The following is a 17,400-nucleotide window of genomic DNA, read 5'->3' as shown; positions in this document are numbered from 1 at the left end:
TCTGGCTGTTCTGCTTTGTAAAATGTTTGTAACCAGCAAGCACGGCTTGAGCCCTGGCTACGTGAAAATCAATGTGAACTTCAAACTGTGCCCGTGAAAATTTTAAAGAAGATTAAAGCACCGAGTTTCTTTAACAGAGCTCACAGTCTAATGGGAAAGGAAAGGGAAAAAGATACTAAACACATGAGGTACATATAACAGTGATGGGAGAAGTTATGAAATGTAGGTTGATTATTGAACTTACTAGATTCAGGTGCCTAAATTAGAAGGTGCCATTTTCAAAAGTCAGATTTACAGGAAGACTGTAAGAGTGCTTAGGCAGACTATCTGGCCAGGATAGTCTGGTCCCTGCTTCTCTCGAAATAGTGATGCTGGAACACCCTCCTGCCACTTGCACGAGGGGAGGGCTCTGTGGCCAGCACAATACTGCAGAAGTGATGGCATGTCACTGCCAAGATTAGAGTATAAAAGTATAAAAGACACTGCAGCTTCCATTTTGGTTTTGTGCTTTCTTTTGGGCTACTTGCTGTGGGGGAAGCCAGCTGCCATGTCGCATGGACTCATGGCAGTCTGTGGAGAGGGCTAAGGCCTCCTGTAGACATCCAGTGAAGGACTGAGGCAGGTCAACAATCATGGGGCAAACTTGGAAGAAGACCTTCCAGCCTTCAGATGACTGCAGCCCTGGCAGACAGCTCGACTGTTTGCACTCCCAAACTCCTGACCACAGAAAATGAAAGAATAAAATCTGGTGTTTCAAGCCACTTAGTTTTGTGATTATTTTTATGCAACGATCGATAATGAATACAAATGGTCACGGTTTCCAAAGCCCATAGGGTGCAATACTGCCTTAACAATTTGTAATAATAACATTTAAATATAATTATACATATTTGTCAGTTTTATAGTTTATAAACAGCTTGCTCACTTATGTTCATTTAATAGAAGAGTCCATTCTTTTTTTCTCCACAATGCACTGCCTCATTTCAGGATAGCAAGATTTCCAGGTATTAACTTTTGCCTCATATTCAGCATAGCATAGTAGAACAAATGTGGTCCTTGGAGTCAAACAGACTGGGTTATCTTAACTGAGACAAATTTATACATAAGAAAACAGATTGTAAAAGGTATTTTTTAATGAGTTGTGTCAAATACATACCCCCCTCTAAAAAATACCAATAAAAATAAAGGATGTTTTAATCATCCTAGAAAGTTATCTCATGGTTCTTCTCATTTAATCCTCACTACCCTAAAGGCAACCAGTGTTCTGATTTCAATCACCATAGATTAGTTTTGCCTGTCCTTGAACTTCATATAAATGAATCATGGAGTATGTGCTCTGTCTAGCTACTTCACTCAGTACAATGTTCTTAAGATTCATTCATGTTGCTGTGGATATCAGTACTTCACAGCATTTATTGCTAATTAGCATTTCATTGAATTAACATAGTACATGCTTATACATTCTCCTATTGGTAGACATTTGGGCTGTTTCTAGATTAGAGATGTTAAATTTAGCTTTATAAACATTCTTAGACAAGTCTTTTTGTAGAAATGTCTTTTCATTTATCTTGTGTAAATACCTAGGAGTGGAACTGCTAAGTTGTAGGACTGATGTACATTTAATTTTGTGAGAAATTCCAGAGTTTTCCAAAGTCTGTCATTACATCTCCACTGCATGTATGAGGGTTTCCATTGTTTCTCATTCTAGCCCACACTTTTTTTTTTTTAATTTTAGCCATTCTAGTAGGTATGTGGTGGTATTTTACTGTGACTTTAATTTACATTTTCCTAATGACTAAAAATAGTGAGCTTTTCCTGCAACCTCAGTGCCCATTCATATATCTTTTGTGAAGTGTCTACTCAAGTCATTGGCCTATTTTTATGACATCATTTTTTTTTTTGAGATGGAGTCTCTCTCTTGTCGCCCAGGCTGGAGTGCAATGGCACGATCTCGGCTCACTGCAACCTCTGCCTCCCAGGTTCAAGCGATTCTCTGGCCTTTGCCTCCCAAGTAGCTGGGATTACAGGTGTGCGCCACCACACCTGGCTAATTTTGTATTTTTAGTAAAGACAGGGTTTCTCCACGTTGGCCCGGCTGGTCTCAAACTCCTGACCTCAGGTAATCCACCCATCTTGGCCTCTCAAAGTGCTGGGATTGCAGGCATGAGCCACTGCACCCAGCTGACATAATTTTTTAGATCATTAATTTGCAGAGATTATTTTATATTATTAATATGAGTCTTTTGTAAGATATAGGTCCTGTGAATAATTTCTCCAAGTCTATGATTTGCCCTTTCATTTTATCAACAGGAGTGTGTGTGTGTGTGTGTGTGTGTGTGTGTGGTGTGTGTGTGTGTGACTAAGAGTCTTCAATTTTAATGAAGTTCAATTTATCAGTTTTTTTCTTTTGGGTTATTTTTGTAGAGTTTCTAAGAAGTCTTTCTATCTAGAGCTTGAAAATATTCTTCCTTCTCTTAAAGAAGATTAATAGGACTGGTTTTTGCATGTATGTCCATGATCCATCTTAAATTGATTTTCATGTTTGATTAGGAAAGTGTTAGAATGTCTCTTTTCTCTCTATTTCTTGAAAGGAATTTTCTTACCCTGTTAAATTGCTAGCATGATTTTTTAAAAAATCAATTGATCTAAATGTCTAGATTTATTTGTAGATTCCCTCATCCTGTTCTATTGATTTAATTGTCCTTATGCCAATACTACACTGTATTTATTGCCATAGCTTTACAGTAAATCTAGAATTCAGACAGTATGAGTTTTCCAAATTTTCCAAGACTATTTTGTTTTTCAGGTCCTTTGCTTTTCCATATACATTTTAGAATAAATTTTCAATTTTGAAAGGACTTGTGTGACTTTTGTTACATTATGCTTTCCAAAGAATTTGTCCGTGTCGCAATTTTAACTAAGTTGTTGAATTTATTACTAAAAATATGCTTATAATATTTTTTGTCAGCTCTTTTGTGTCTTTAAAATCAGTACTGTTATACCATCTTCTACTACAGGATTTCTTTGTATTTACCTTGATTTATGTTTGCTGAGATTCTTAGGTCTATAAGCTGATATTTTTATAAAATTTGGGGCAGTCTGGAAATTGTCTTGAAATATTTTTCCTGCATATTCTTTCCTTTGGAGGCTTCAGTTATGCATAAGCCAGGCACTTGATATTATCCCATGTGCCAATGAGGCACTTTTCCTGTTTTCAAGCTTTCCTCCCATTTATTCTTCAGGTTAGATTATTTCTATTGATTTTATCTCAAGTTTATTAATCCTTTCTTTTGTCATCTCTAATATACTGTTAAGTCATTACACACATTTAATTATTATAATTTTCAGTTTTAGAATTTTTCAGATCTTTCCTTTATAAAATTGGTTTTCTAATTTGTTGAAGCCTGGTTTGTCTTCATTTTGCCCTTATCCTAAGGATTGATCCTGAATCGAGGGCTGGGTCCTTATTCCTATAGTTTGGTCCTTCTGAAGTTGGTCCTTGAGGTCTCAACTGAATACCTGAGGTGCTTAGTGAGGTCTCTACTCTGGCTGGGCTGAACTTCCAATGTGTCTCAGCTCTCCATGACCTCAGCAACTTCCCTTCAGTTTTCAGCTCTCAGCAGCTGCTCCCTGTTGGGCTTTGTGTAGTCTTGCCCTGGTGCACATGCAACGGGAACCCCCAAACATATGTCTCACCTGTGTGCCTCTTACAGCTCCTACCTCTTGGGTACTCTTTTGAACAAACATGAGGTCTGCCTCCTTGGTTTAGCAATACTCTTTCACTTGGGTCCCACTTCTCTGTATTGAAGTTGAGAGAGTGCTCTGAAGCAGAAAGCCAGGATAAATATGAGGCTCATCTTGTGTGATTCTCTTTCCTTCAGGATGATAGTCCTGTGCTGCTTGACGTCCAATGCCTGAAAATATTTGCTTCACACAATTTGTATAGGTTCATCACTGTTTGGGTCAGGAAGGGAAATTTGTATCAGTCATTTTATTGTGGCCAGAGCCAGGCTAACTTTTGATCCCTTGACCTACCATTGTCTTACTGAGTATCTTGGGCAAGTGAATTCATCTTCTGTGTTCTCAACTTGTTTATTTACAAATGGAGATTATAATACTTAGACCATAAGCTCAGTGATAATGGCTGACTTGCCTATTTTTCTCATTTCTGTATCTCCACTGCTTAACAAAATACCTAGCGTGTGGAAAGCATTCAACAAGTGTTCATTATCTAACTATATTAATTTTTTAATGTGTTCATTCATTCAAGTAATGTTAAGTGAATCTCTGTTTTACAGAGATGTTGCAAAGAATATATTAAGTGAGAACATTTGTGTAACATGTCTAACATGAAACTTGTAGTAAGGATGCAGGACATTATAGATATTTTTAAAAAACGATTGCTGAATATAGTTATATTTCCAGATCCTAGGGTCTACAGATGTGCCATTTAAGAAAAAAATGAGTAATATTTTAGGAAAAAAATGTATAGACATGCCTCCTGTTAAAACATCACTGAATAGTCTATGAATGTCACTATTGACTTAAAAGGATATGAGGTCAGCTCATCCTCAAGGTTGATCCTGCCCTGGAGCATTTGTGAGCCCTGTACTTGCAGTGTGTTAGACAGGGTATTGACTGGCTGGCTGGTTGGTTGACCAAGTGGGTATTAGGGCTTTTGTCCAGGTGGGGTGAACAGGATGGCTGAGTTTATTTAGCTGAATGTCTGCAGTAGTCCCCAAGGATGGGTGTCATTGCCTGCATTAATGAGTCTCTGCATTCAAATAGCTTGTAAACAAGCCATGATTTCTGGCCCAGCAAGAACTACAGCCACAGTGGGGACGGTGGGAGGGCACAGAGTAGGAGGAAGTCAGATTTATGAAACTCCAGGGGGGTGTTCATGCCTCTGTTCTCTGGAAATGCAATGGCCACTTGATTAAACAGTCTCTTTTATGCATTCTGCTTTGCTTCCAAAGTGCTTCTCACATCATCTGTGACCTCATTTGATCCTTACCCCTGAATGGGTAAAAGGAAGAACTATGTGTCACCATTTTACGAATAAGAAACAGAACCCAGAAGAGATCATGTGACTTGGACAAGGCCACACAGCTGGGAAGTATGAAAGCCTGGTTTGGGATCCCTGTGGCAGAGGGAAAGCAGTTTTCCATGATCTAGAAACAATGATTTTCCTTCCCTTTACCCAAAAAATGGTCATTTGAGTACGCTGTTGAAAATTGAGGAAAATACTTAAAAATACAGCAAGACTTTCTGCCTCTACACAGAATCTTAGTACTTCAGAGCTCAGTGGAGCCTTAGATATCAACAGGTCTGGCTGCCTTAGTCTATGGATGCTGAAACAGAATCTCAGGACATGAGCCACTCACTGAAGCTCAACAGTCAGTTCTTAGTACAACTGGGCCAAGGGCTCACATACCCTGATGTGCCATTACTGATTTTGCCCTCACACCATGCTGTTTTCGTAGAAGCCTCTCTGGCCTCTGGATTCACAGAATCAAAGAGAATAAGACAATGACAACTTTGGGGCTTGAGTAGAGCTCAGGCCCTGACTCCACTAAGAGGCTGTGGATCAGTTTGACAGGTCACCATCAAAGAGACCCTTTATGAAGGAGGTGTTTTAGGCACCCTCTGAGCACCACAGTTGTGCTAGTTTCTCTAACCTTAAGCCAAGTCAAGCTGTATTGATCAGAACCAGTTGGGAAATGAATTACTAAGGCTGATCTATAAAGAAATTCCATCTGGAGATGGTGCAAACTAGTGTCAGGATTTCTTATTAGGCACTCTACCCCACAAGCTAAATAAAGCAAACAAACAGACACGCACACAAAGGGCAAACTTTTTCATGGGATGAAAGTGACATTGTGGTTGGGGAATATGGGTCCATCTAATACTGTGGTAATTGACCATTTTTTAATAACCAACAAATCGATTCTCTCTAAAATGTTTCCAAGAAATGAGAATAAGAAGTGTCTGTATTAACAAAGAGAGAGGCAAATGAAATTAAGTCCCTAGCACCGCTTTTTCAGTAGTCCTAAGACGATAGTATGATTCTGTCAGCCACTGCAGTCTACAAATAATACAAAATGGTCACCTCATTTAATTAGGAGAAGGAAAGTATGTTGGGAGACAGGGAATCTTCTGAGTGAGAAAAAGCCAGCAGAGAGATCGAACCCTCAATTTCAAAAATTGCTTAGCAAAAGCAATTTCAATTGCTGCCTTTGTTATAAAAGATTAAAGGTAGTTATGTCCCAGTGTACCTCACTTAAAGCAATCAATATGTTCCTGAATAGTTATGTGCAAATCAAATTTTTGTAAATCAAATCCAATTTTAAGTGCCATCAGTGAGCTTACTGTTTCAAGGAAACCCTTTGGTGAATCCTTTCATAAGGTCTAAAACCATCCCCTAATTTATTGGATTGGTTGGCTTATATCTTTATGATGATGATAAATCAGGTCAATAGAATTTTGTCCCTCTCTCCCATATTTGGGAGAAAGGGCTTAAAAATGGAAATGAGATAAGACGATGAACACACTGTAACAACAAATGGTACCTACCATGATAGGTTAACAAATAGGGAAATCTCAGCATTTACTTCTTGTATCTTCTATGTTTGAAGCTGTAACATTGAGCACTGAAGACATGTATCTGACATTAGGACAATGAGATTCTAAATGGGAATCAAAGTAATACTTAGAGCTTTAAGAATTATCTAGTCCAAACTTCACAGCAGAAGTTTCTCTTTGCAACATTTCAGAATGATGACTATTCGGCCTCTGCTTAGACACTGCTTGAATGTGCTGTGACATTCATTTATAAACTTATTCATTAAATATTTACTGAGCATTAACTATATGGGGAACTTGGTTCTGGAGAAATGGGGAGAAAACTAGACACAGTATTTACCTTTTATAGAATTTAATCTTCCTGAGAGAACAGAAATAAAATGGTAACACAAATAATTGGTATATTCAAGTTGTGATAAACATTATGAAGACTAGATGTAGGATGCTATAAAAGTTGTCATGGAAAATTGACCTGTTGCAGTTGTGTTTAATCTAAGATCTATAGGATGAATAGGGACTGAGACAAAGAGGAGCAATTGGAGGACAGCATGTGTGGGATTGACCTTGTATTTTGAAAAGATCACTCTGCCTGCTATGAGAAAAATTGGCGAGAGCAAGGCAAGAATGGAAACTGGTAACTCTGCAGTTGGGATGAAAGATGCTGGTGATTTGGGCCAAGGAGCTAGCAGTGGCTATAGAGAGAATCAGATCACAATAATTATCAAAAGTAGAATCAATAGGACTGGGTGATTAGATATAGGGGTGGGGGTAAGGAAAAACAGACTCAGGCATGGCCTCTGAATTTCTGGATTGGGAAAATGGAGAAATCGTGATGCTATCTACTAAAACTGAGAGCACTGGAGAAAGAGCAGGTTGGGAAGAAGAGATTTGGTACATGCAATTAATTCTGGGCATGTTGATCCAGGGGTGGTATTGGTGGATATGTTTAGTAACTGAGCTTGGGACTCGATGACTTTTACCGATACGGCAGACTATCGTCATCCTGCAAGAATGCCAGCACACAGTAGCTCTCCAGCACTGGCTGGGGGTTCAAGGATACAGCTTCAATCTCTAGGGGAACAAAGTCCTAGGGGGACTTATGTATCAGGCCAGGAACCAAAACTATAACTGAAACATTGGACCAAATGACCTAGACTGGGACTGAGTGATAAGAATAGAAGCCTAGGTCATAGGAATGCAGCAGAAGCCTAGTTATTACTGTCCTCATGTCATATCTTTCATGTTTCTTGAATCATTGAGAGTAACCAGGAGATTTTTTTTTTAGAGATGGGGCCTCACTGCCCAGGTACTCTAAGCATGTGCCATCACACCCAGCTAATTTTTATTTTTTACCTTTTTGTAGAGACTGGGTCTTGCTATCTTGCCCAGGCTTGTCTCAAACTCCTGGGCTCAAATGATCACCCTGCCTTGACCTCCCAAAGTTCTGGGATTACAGGTGTGAGCCACCATACTCAGCCATCAGGAGGCTTTTTTGAATTTTGATGCCAACTAGCATTGTGGTAGAAAGCAATGCAGTATCAATCTCAGTGCTCATGTGTAAACTTCTACAAAATGTTTAAACCCCAAGCCCATTTGACCACCACAGGGAGGAATGCACAATACCAGGCCGGTGCAGCAGTTGACAGAACTTCCCACTAATGCAATATTAGGCAGCTAGTGACTTTTTCTAAAGAGACGAGAGAGGTGAACTGGGGTTGAGTTCTGTCTTTTTATCATCTCCCCAAATTTGCATGTGTTTATGCTCTGGTATGTCTTCCGTTAGCCTTAATCTCCTTCCTATGGGTTCTTGATATGCCAAGGTCTAAGTCAATGACCCCTCAGAAAGGAACCTATTAGTCCATCTCTCACAGTTGCATATGACAGAATTCCATCTAAAGGTGGCTTAAGCTGTTTGGTTGGTGTATGAGGATTCTCCAGAGAGACATAACCAGTAGGATACATGTACATATAAAATGGGGTTTATTGTGGAGAACCGGCTCATATGATTACACAGGTGAAGCCCCACAACAGGCCATCTGCAAGCCAGGGAATGAGAAAATCTAGTAGTGTGGCTTAGTCCAAGTCTGAATGCCTCAAAACAAGGGAAGCCAATAGTGCAGCCATCAATCTGAGGGTGAAGACAAGAGCTCCCAAAAGGCTTCTGGAGCAAGTCCCAGAATCCAAAGACCAAAGAACCTGGTGTCTGATGTCCACAGGAAGGAAGAGAAAAAGCCTCCAACTGGGGACAAAGAGGAGACTCTGCAAGCTGAGTGTTCCCTTTCTTATGGCTGCTTTGTTCTAGCCATGCCCCATGCAGGCAGCTGATTAGATGGTGCCCACCTACACTAAGGGCAGGTTTTCCTCTTTCAGTCCACTGACTCACATGTCAATCTCCTTTGGAAACACCCTCACAGACATACCCAGAATAATGCTCCACCAGCCAATGTGGCATCCTTCACTTCTGTGAAGCTGACACCTAATGTTACCCATCACAGTTGGGATTAGTCATAGGCTCACTTGCACAAGCTGGGCAAATGAGAGCCAGTCCTGGGACTGAATGAGTTGGAGAAAAAGTGCTTGGCTTCCTCCAGATTGCCAACATGATGGACCCAAGCCTGGTGCTGTCCACGGGCATCTTTGCTATCATGTCGGGAGGAGCCACATGACAGTGAAGAATGCGGACAAATGCAGAGACCTGGATATGGGGGTGAAGGAAAGGACAAGGAATCCATGGAGAGAGACCCATACCTGACCACATCCTCGAAGTCCTTGATTTGACTCTTTCGGAAGTAAATCTACTCTTGGTTTTCAGTTTACATAGGCCTACGTGTTCTATTTTGGGGATTGGAGATTTTGTCACTTGAAACTGAAAAACTCTGGCCGGTTATGAGCATGTGACTTGATTATCCTCACTTTAGTCCTGTGAAATGCTTGTCTGATTCCAGAGGTGGGGTTGTGCTCACATGGTCACACTGACGCTTGGAGGTGCAGAGGATGTGTGACTGTGACTGGCATTCCCAACAGAATGACATGAGATGAGAGAAAGACAATGCAAGAGAAAAGGTGCTGCTCTCAGAATTCTGGCAATAAAGGAGTATTGACCAGGCACCCTTACCTAGGCAGGGCATCCTCTATCTGCAGGAATGAGGACTTCCTAAACAGTGTGCTTCCTCCCTTGAGATTGGAGCACCATGATTCTGCAGGCTTTCTAGATCAAAGGGAACACAGGATACTACTCCCAAATTAAAGATTTTCCAGGTGCCAAAAGGCCCTTTTGGGGGGATATAAAATATGAGACAAATTATTTAGATAGATTGAAAACATCTAAGGCAGACTTTTGTGTTAGTGCTCTGATTTCCAGAAAGAAGGACCCCAAGTATATTTGCATATCCCCATTCAAAGTTCCACAACAACCTGAGCTGAGCCACAAAACCAGAGATCTGCTAGATAAATATCTGAGTTTTGCTAGACCTTCTCAGAACCCTTTTATTGGAGGCAGGATTGACTCTGCAGGCTGGTGCCTGGGCTACCTTCATATTTAGGGTGAAGGAAGTGGTCTGGTGACTGTTGCTATGGGGAAGAGAAGGAAGACAGGCTGGAAGCCAGGTAACACCTGGCAGAGCAAACAGGGAATCAGCATCTTACAGTCCAAAAACAGTTCATTTGATGCATTGGGGATCCCATCGGACTAATGATCTGCCCCACTGCAGTCCTTCTTTGTATATTGTTAACCATGAAGAATGCAAAAGATAATATTCATTGTAGAGAAGCCGACACTAAAGTTCTCCAACGTGTCATGTCTCCCTTCCTTTCTGCCACTCGTCTTTTATCACATCTTACCAGAGCTATTTCTGTCTATGGGGAGTTAGCAGGAAGATCACATATTGTACAGAGAGCAGGGTGTTAAATTTATGCAAAGGGAGGAAATGTGTTATGGCAAAAATTATTTATTGCATGGTGTCTCCCTTGAGGGTTAGTCTCTTGTTAGAGCTTTAAGGACAGCAGCTCTATATTTGTCACATGGCAGAGCCGCACTCCTGCCTGCCTCCCGCTGTCAGTGCCAAGAGCATTTATGTAAAGTCGTGATGCAAACTTGCCACCTTTAGGAGGCACGATCTGGTCCAACAAAGTGCCTTGCCTCATAGCCATTTGTGTTTTGAGTAGAGTGAGGCTTCAGCCAGTGAGAAGGAGGAAAGGCAAGAACAGAACAGTGTTAAATATCTTGAAATTGGACAAAACAAATTCATAGAACAATGGGACTTTTTATTGAGCTCTGAGGATTTTAGAAGGTGGCGTGCCATAGTGTAGCATCAAGAATCCATCAGATCTAAGACTGAGTCCTGCCATTTACTCACTGTGGGTCTCAGAAAGAGTTAGCTGGCAGCTCTGAGCCTTCGTCTTCTTGACTGGGAAATGGGAGCACTGTACTCATTTGCACTGTGTTGTGAGGAGTAAGTGAAATGAAGTGTATGCTCAGTGGTAGGTGCTAAAATAATATTAGTTTTCTCCTTCCTTTTATAAAATTAAATATCGGTCCAGTGTTTCTCCAAGAAGATCTATTCTCTGGATCATAGGGGTGGCTTTCCTTAGGACAGGGATGACAAATGCTTGGTATATATAAGCATAGCTTCCTTCTTCCTTCTTTTTATCAGACATTGCTTGTGGGATATGCCACTGGATTATGCCTCCAGATCCTCTTTAACACAGGGCTCAAGTTGGTCACTTATAAAATATCAGTTTATATATAAAACGTTTTTTACATCTGTGATCCAGATCATGTCCATAAATTTCTCTGTTGATGACTACACTCAGAATGTACAGTTTTAATGTACATTAAATGCATAGAGGGCCTCCAGGTGCTTGGAGGACACTGCATTTCTGAAAGGTGTGCCAACATATTCTTATTCTTGATTCAATTGTTGTATCACAGAATTTCTATCTTACTTTTGAACATTTACATCCCACAGCATATGCTCTTAAAAGGAGAAAGGCATCAACTCATCTCAAGCTTCTCCTACATATCCGGGGAACAGAGCTACACAGGGAGACAGTGCCTGCTTTGGAGGTTAGGAGCTGAGCTTTATAGACAGCCCATAAAGCCGAGCTTTCAGACAGCCTCTGCTGTGTGCCAGCTGTGTGACTTGGTTAAATTAATATAGTTTGCTGAGCCTCTGTGTACCCATCTGAACATTTGTACAATGGGAATAATAACACCTATCCCCAGGACTGTTGTGAGGGTTATAAGAGATGATGCCAGTAAAGGACAAAGTGTAGCCACAGACATATTCACCAGAAGTCATTATGGTTATTAATATTCATATTAACTGGAGCATATCCAAGGAAGAAAGATCCCAAGAGGCTCAATATCATGTCATAAAAGAATAGAAAAAGAATTGAAAATGAGAGAAGCTGGGGAAAACAAGGCTGTGGAGCACATGGCAGCTGTCTTCTAACGTTTCTGACACAGAGATTTGACTATGTGATTGACTGTATGGTAGTTCTTAAATATCAGCCATCCTGTCCTCGGAAGGCCCATGCCTTCCCATCGTCTGATAATCACCTGGGTCACATGACTTGCTTTGACCCAGGAAATGTGAGAGAACGTAGTGATTGCCACAATTAAGCTTTGATAACCATGTGTGGGTCCTCTATCCATTTTCTCCTTGGCCACAAAAACAATACAGAGGGTGCTTCTTCAGTGTGTGTCCTGAAATAAAGATGATCAAAGAGCAGAGCTTCTACTCACCTGCAGTGGATACATACGTGAGCAAAAAAAAAAAAAGTTTGTTATAAATCACTGAAATTTAGTGGTCATTTGTCACTGCAACATAAATTAATCAGGTTAAGACATTTTCTTTGTAACTTTACAAGGTACGATTAGTACCAATGGGTAGAAGATGAAACACTTTCCTTCAATATTAAAAAAAAAAAACTTTCAATAAAAGCCATCTAAAAACAGAGAGGCCTACCTTAGCCAGTAACGAATTACCTAAAAATTAAAATATTCAAACAAAGTTGAATAATTATTTGTGATATTGTACAAGGCTGTGACACACAGTCTTCCAAAAGTCAATAGTTGATGGTATTTGGGGAGAAATGGGTTCTGAAGTCAAACAGAAGTCTTTGTTCCAGACATATCAGAAAGTTTAATACACTAATATTTCGTATGCCTCTACAAAAAGATATGCCATATATATTTGTTTTCCAAATTTATTTGATCAGAGAACTCTCCCCACTCCTACTTTTCACCACCCTCAAAAGAACATCTTATGGAACAAATTTAACAACAACAACAACTACAAAACCACACATTTAGAAAATGTTGGCTCAACAGCTTCATGATTGTAATTGGATTTGAGCCAGATAGAAATTGACTCTTGTTACAAAACTAAGGGTTCCATGAGTTAGTCACAATTTGAGCTCTCAAGGAAGATACCAAAGATTTGCTTGCAGTATAGGAATGCTGGTTAAAATGCAAAACTCTGCATTCAGACTGAGTCTATATGAATCAGACTCCACTGCTTATTAGTTATTTTGCCTTGAAAAGATTCATCTAATCCTTCTCACTCAGGGCTTATGTTCTAAGAACTTACATCTTATTCACTCTGGAAAGTTCGTAGTTGTGTTAGTAAATATCACCTTTACTTGATCTCTTTATTTTCTACTTCTACAAATCCTACTAGTGAAACAATGGATTTTCTTATCCTACCCACTAGATTTTCTTATGCTTCCTTCGTATGCTTCATGTCTTGATTCCCTGTGTGGCATTCTTCAGACCTTCAAGTTCGTGTATTATCTCTTCAGCTGTGTCTAATCTGACAGCCAATTGATCCATTGGATATGGAATTTCAGGAACAGTTTTTAATATCTAGTCATTTAACTTCCCAATCTTTCAAAGTAATCTGGCCTTTTAAAAATATCTAATTGTCCCCTACAGTTTACTTGTTTAATAATTTTTAAAAGTTATTATTTTATCATCCCTTTGGACTGTTCTATTGTCTCAACTTCTTGGGAGCATTGGTTCACCTAATGATTGTGATCATTAAAACTCCCTGTGCTGTGTCACTTCCTCATATGTTTTGTACATTTTTATTGTTAATATATATTTAGTAAGAGTTAATTTTTCTGCCTTGCGGGACATTCATGCATTTTGGGGAGTAAATTTGTGTTTTTGAGCACTTTGTTTTGGCTCCAAAGGTACCATAAACCAGAAATTATTTTTTATATTAATTTGATAGTTTGAGATTTCTGAACTATTCACACTGTGTAGTTCAGTTTCCAAACCCAATTGCAATGAAGTGTTAGAGTTTTTATTTTCCATAGCATCCTGGATGGAGAGAGGCATTTTTTTTTTTTTGTAAATTTCCAAGGTTGGTGGTTAGAGTTTTCCTCTTTCTTTAAAATTGTTTATTTTTCTTTTTTTAAACTGATTTAATTCTTCTTATTATTATTATTAAGGCAAAGTCACACCCTGTTCCCCAGGCTGGAGTGCAGTGGCTCATTCATAGCTCACTGCAGCCTCAAACTCCTAGGCTCAAGTGATCCTCCTGACTCAGCTGTCCAGGTAGCTGAGACTACAGGTGTGTACCACTATGCCTGATTAATTTTTTAAATTTTTTGTAGAAAAGGGGTCTCACTATGTTGCCCAAGCTGGTCTCAAACTCCTGGGCTCAAGTGATCCTTCCACCTCAGCCTCCCAAAGGGCTGGGATTATAGGCATGAGCCACCACACCCAGCTTCTAATTCTATGTTCACCAAGAATTCAGGCTTGTTTTTTTGTTGTTTTTTACGGTTCCAGCTTTATGCAGTCTGGGTTCCAACTTTCCTTCTATCACAGACTTCAGACAATATCTCCTATGTCTACATGAGATTGAAATCTAGGCCTATAAATATTTGGGCTTTTTTCTGAGCCCAATACTATTCCCTACCCTTCAGTGGCCACACTATAAGATTTTATATTTTACACTGGAGCTTTTGATTCCTTCTTTGTTTCTGGTACTTGCTGATTTTCTTGACTTGAAAACCAAGCTCTGTGTATGCGTTTTTTTGTCTTTTAAATTATAACATTTTATCGACCATTTCTATTTGTATGTTGTATGTAGTAGCAGGAAGGGTTCTGGATTATTTCAGACTGCCAAGTAGCCACCACTAGAACAATGTTTATATATATATATATATAAAATATATGTTTATATATATGCACATCTCTATATATGTGTGTATATACATGTATATATGCATATATGTGTTTATATGTGTGTGTGCATATATACGTATATATGTGTATGTATATATGTATATCAGTCTTTGCTCTATAAAATTGATATAATAACTTCTACTTCATTGGTCAATGTGGAGATAAATAGTGGATCTTATGCACTCAACATAAGGGCAAGTACATATTAAGTGCTCAATAAATGTTGGACATTATTGTTTTTATTGAAATAATATATAAGCACTTAGAAAAATAATTATAAATATGTCCTAGAAAGGGACAAAAGGGGTCTGTCCTTCCAGCTAACAAATCTGGACTTTTTACATAAGGACAGTGACCTCCTGGAAAAAGTCATTCAAGGAGCTTAAAATTGCCCATTTGTCCTGGGCAACAAGGCTCCAGAGTTTCAGATCAGAGGGAAGTAGAACAAAGTTCACTTCATGACCTCTTGGGGATGCCTGTGGGCTTAGAGCTCTCCTAAGGCAGACAACCAAGGCCTTTCCTTGACCTTTGTCCCAGGATCTCACTCTGTTTTTTTTTTTTTCTTCTTTGAGATGGAGTTTTGCTCTTTTTGCCCAGGCTGGAGTGCAATGGCATGATCTTGGCTCGCTGCAACCTACACCTTCTGGGTTCAAGTGATTCTCCTGCCTCAGCCTCTCAAGTAACTGGAATTACAGGCAAATGCCACCACGCTCAGATAATTTTGTATTTTTAGTAGAGATGGGGTTTCACCATGTTGTCCAGGCTGGTCTCAAACTCCTGACGTCAGGTGATCTGTCCACCTCAGCCTCCCGAAGTGTTGGGATTACAGGTGTGAGCCACACTTGACTGCAACTCCACAGGCAGCAGTTCCACAAATGCTACTGCTACCCAGAGACAGCAGCTCCCAGAGACCCATCCTGAGCGCCCCTTCATGGTTTTACTTTAGGCGCCTGACATGCTTCTGAATTTGGGTTTTTCTGCCAGCTCTAACCTGTCCACCTTGCTGGAGTTTCAGTGACTGTTGCTGTCATTCTTCAACTCCCTGCTTATATACGTCCAGTTCCCAGTGCCTCCCACATGTGTGTAAGGAGCAACACCTATACTAAATTCCATATTTCCTAATACTTGCAGTGGCTCTACTTCCCAACCAAACCCTGGGAGGAATACCTGGCCCTCTAAGTCCCACACAAGCAGGACTCAACCTGCCTCTCCAGCCTTACTCTGAGCCATTTTCCTCTTGCTCACAATATTCCACTCTCCCTGGAACATGCCAAGTTCTTTACCAATTTAGTCATTCATGCTGATGTTTTCCTTTTCTGAACATTCTTTGGGATTGTTCCTGGAGAGCAAGAAAATGGCAGGATGAAGAAAAGAGTTTAATGCTTCACTTCATCCTTCAGATTTCAGCCTAACTGCCCCATCCTCATGGAAGTCCTTCTTAACCACCCTGTCTAAAAAAGTTTCTCCTATTTCCTATCAAAACACTATTTCTTTCCTACACTGAAGTCCATCTATACATTATTCTACTTCTGCTTGCCAGTTTCTATGCACCAGAATGTGAGATCCATGTAGACACGTGTTGTTCAGTCTTGTGCTACTGACTAGCACAGCGTCTGGCATAGATTAGATCTCTCAGTAAATATTTGTTGAGTAAATGAATAAATGAGTAGACCCAGGCCACTGAACAAGCTTTTAGAGTCACATCTTTTTGCTGTTGTCTTGGTTGTGAGGATAGAGGTGATACTGATGGTGGAACAATTGGGTAGAATTGGCTCAGAATGCTCCTCTCTGTTCTACCTTGGAGGTTTTATAGGCTCAGCTCTTAAAACAAAAAAGTTTTAATATAAAGGTCAAGGATTTAAGAGGAAGGAGCTGAATCACTCTAGATGATAGAGGCAAGATGAATTTGAAGGACATAGTAACATCTGTCAGAGGTGAGAAAGGATCCAGAGAGACTGGGTGTAGTGGGAGGAAATTGGAGAGGGAAAAAACTCTCAGAGATTCTGTGAAGGAGTTGGAAATTAGAAAAGAGAAATGTCTAACAGGGGATATATATTTCTTCTCAATTTTGCTGAGGGTTGTGCTGTATAAATTTTTTTTCATTTTGTAATTGTCAATTAATCCACATTGCTCACTAATGCTTTGGTACAAGTGGATTCTTTAGGGGTAATGGAACAGCTGTTCAAGTCTGCAGCCAGGTGGGTAATGAGATAAACTCAGAGACAGTACATGTGGGCAGTGGATTTGAAGGATGACAAATGGCTTACACTCCATAATGCTATGTACTAGGGAGAAGTTTGGAGAAATCTCACAGTGAGAGGCACAGAGACTTCTACTCTAACTTATACCAAAGAAAGCCAATTATTGAAGGCTTCCTGATGTTTTCCCAGTCTAAGCATCCTAGTTACTTCGTATCTCCAAACCAGAAGTAGCCTGGGATGTGAGAGTAAGCAGATCCCAATGGCAGGAGTAAGAACCAAGAACTCCTTTTCCTTACCAAAGTTATGGGTGCCCACAACTTCTTGATGTTCCCCAAAAGACTAATATTTCAGGGAAAGTAAAAATTTAAGCTTTGAAAATAATATGAATTTTTAGAATCCAGTTGCCATGTAAAAGGCTTA

At 39.9% G+C, this 17,400-nt stretch overlaps 1 long non-coding RNA gene across 1 annotated transcript in view; it reads right to left on the bottom strand.

Moving 5' to 3' along the window:
- Positions 1-762: 762 nt before the first annotated feature.
- LOC100584783 overlaps positions 763-17,400 on the bottom strand; it is a 77,062-nt gene continuing 60,424 nt past the window's right edge. Inside the window, exons 2-5 of the long non-coding RNA XR_001115997.2 lie at positions 9,100-9,277; positions 6,574-6,686; positions 3,697-3,954; positions 763-1,055 (exon numbers count right to left, since the gene is read on the bottom strand). This is a non-coding gene — a long non-coding RNA (uncharacterized LOC100584783). The remainder of the gene's footprint in view (positions 1,056-3,696; positions 3,955-6,573; positions 6,687-9,099; positions 9,278-17,400) is intronic.

The sequence above is a fragment of the Nomascus leucogenys genome, chromosome 16, assembly GCF_006542625.1.
Source record: "Nomascus leucogenys isolate Asia chromosome 16, Asia_NLE_v1, whole genome shotgun sequence".
NCBI lineage: Eukaryota > Metazoa > Chordata > Mammalia > Primates > Hylobatidae > Nomascus > Nomascus leucogenys.
This window is presented reverse-complemented; position numbering and strand designations above follow the sequence as displayed.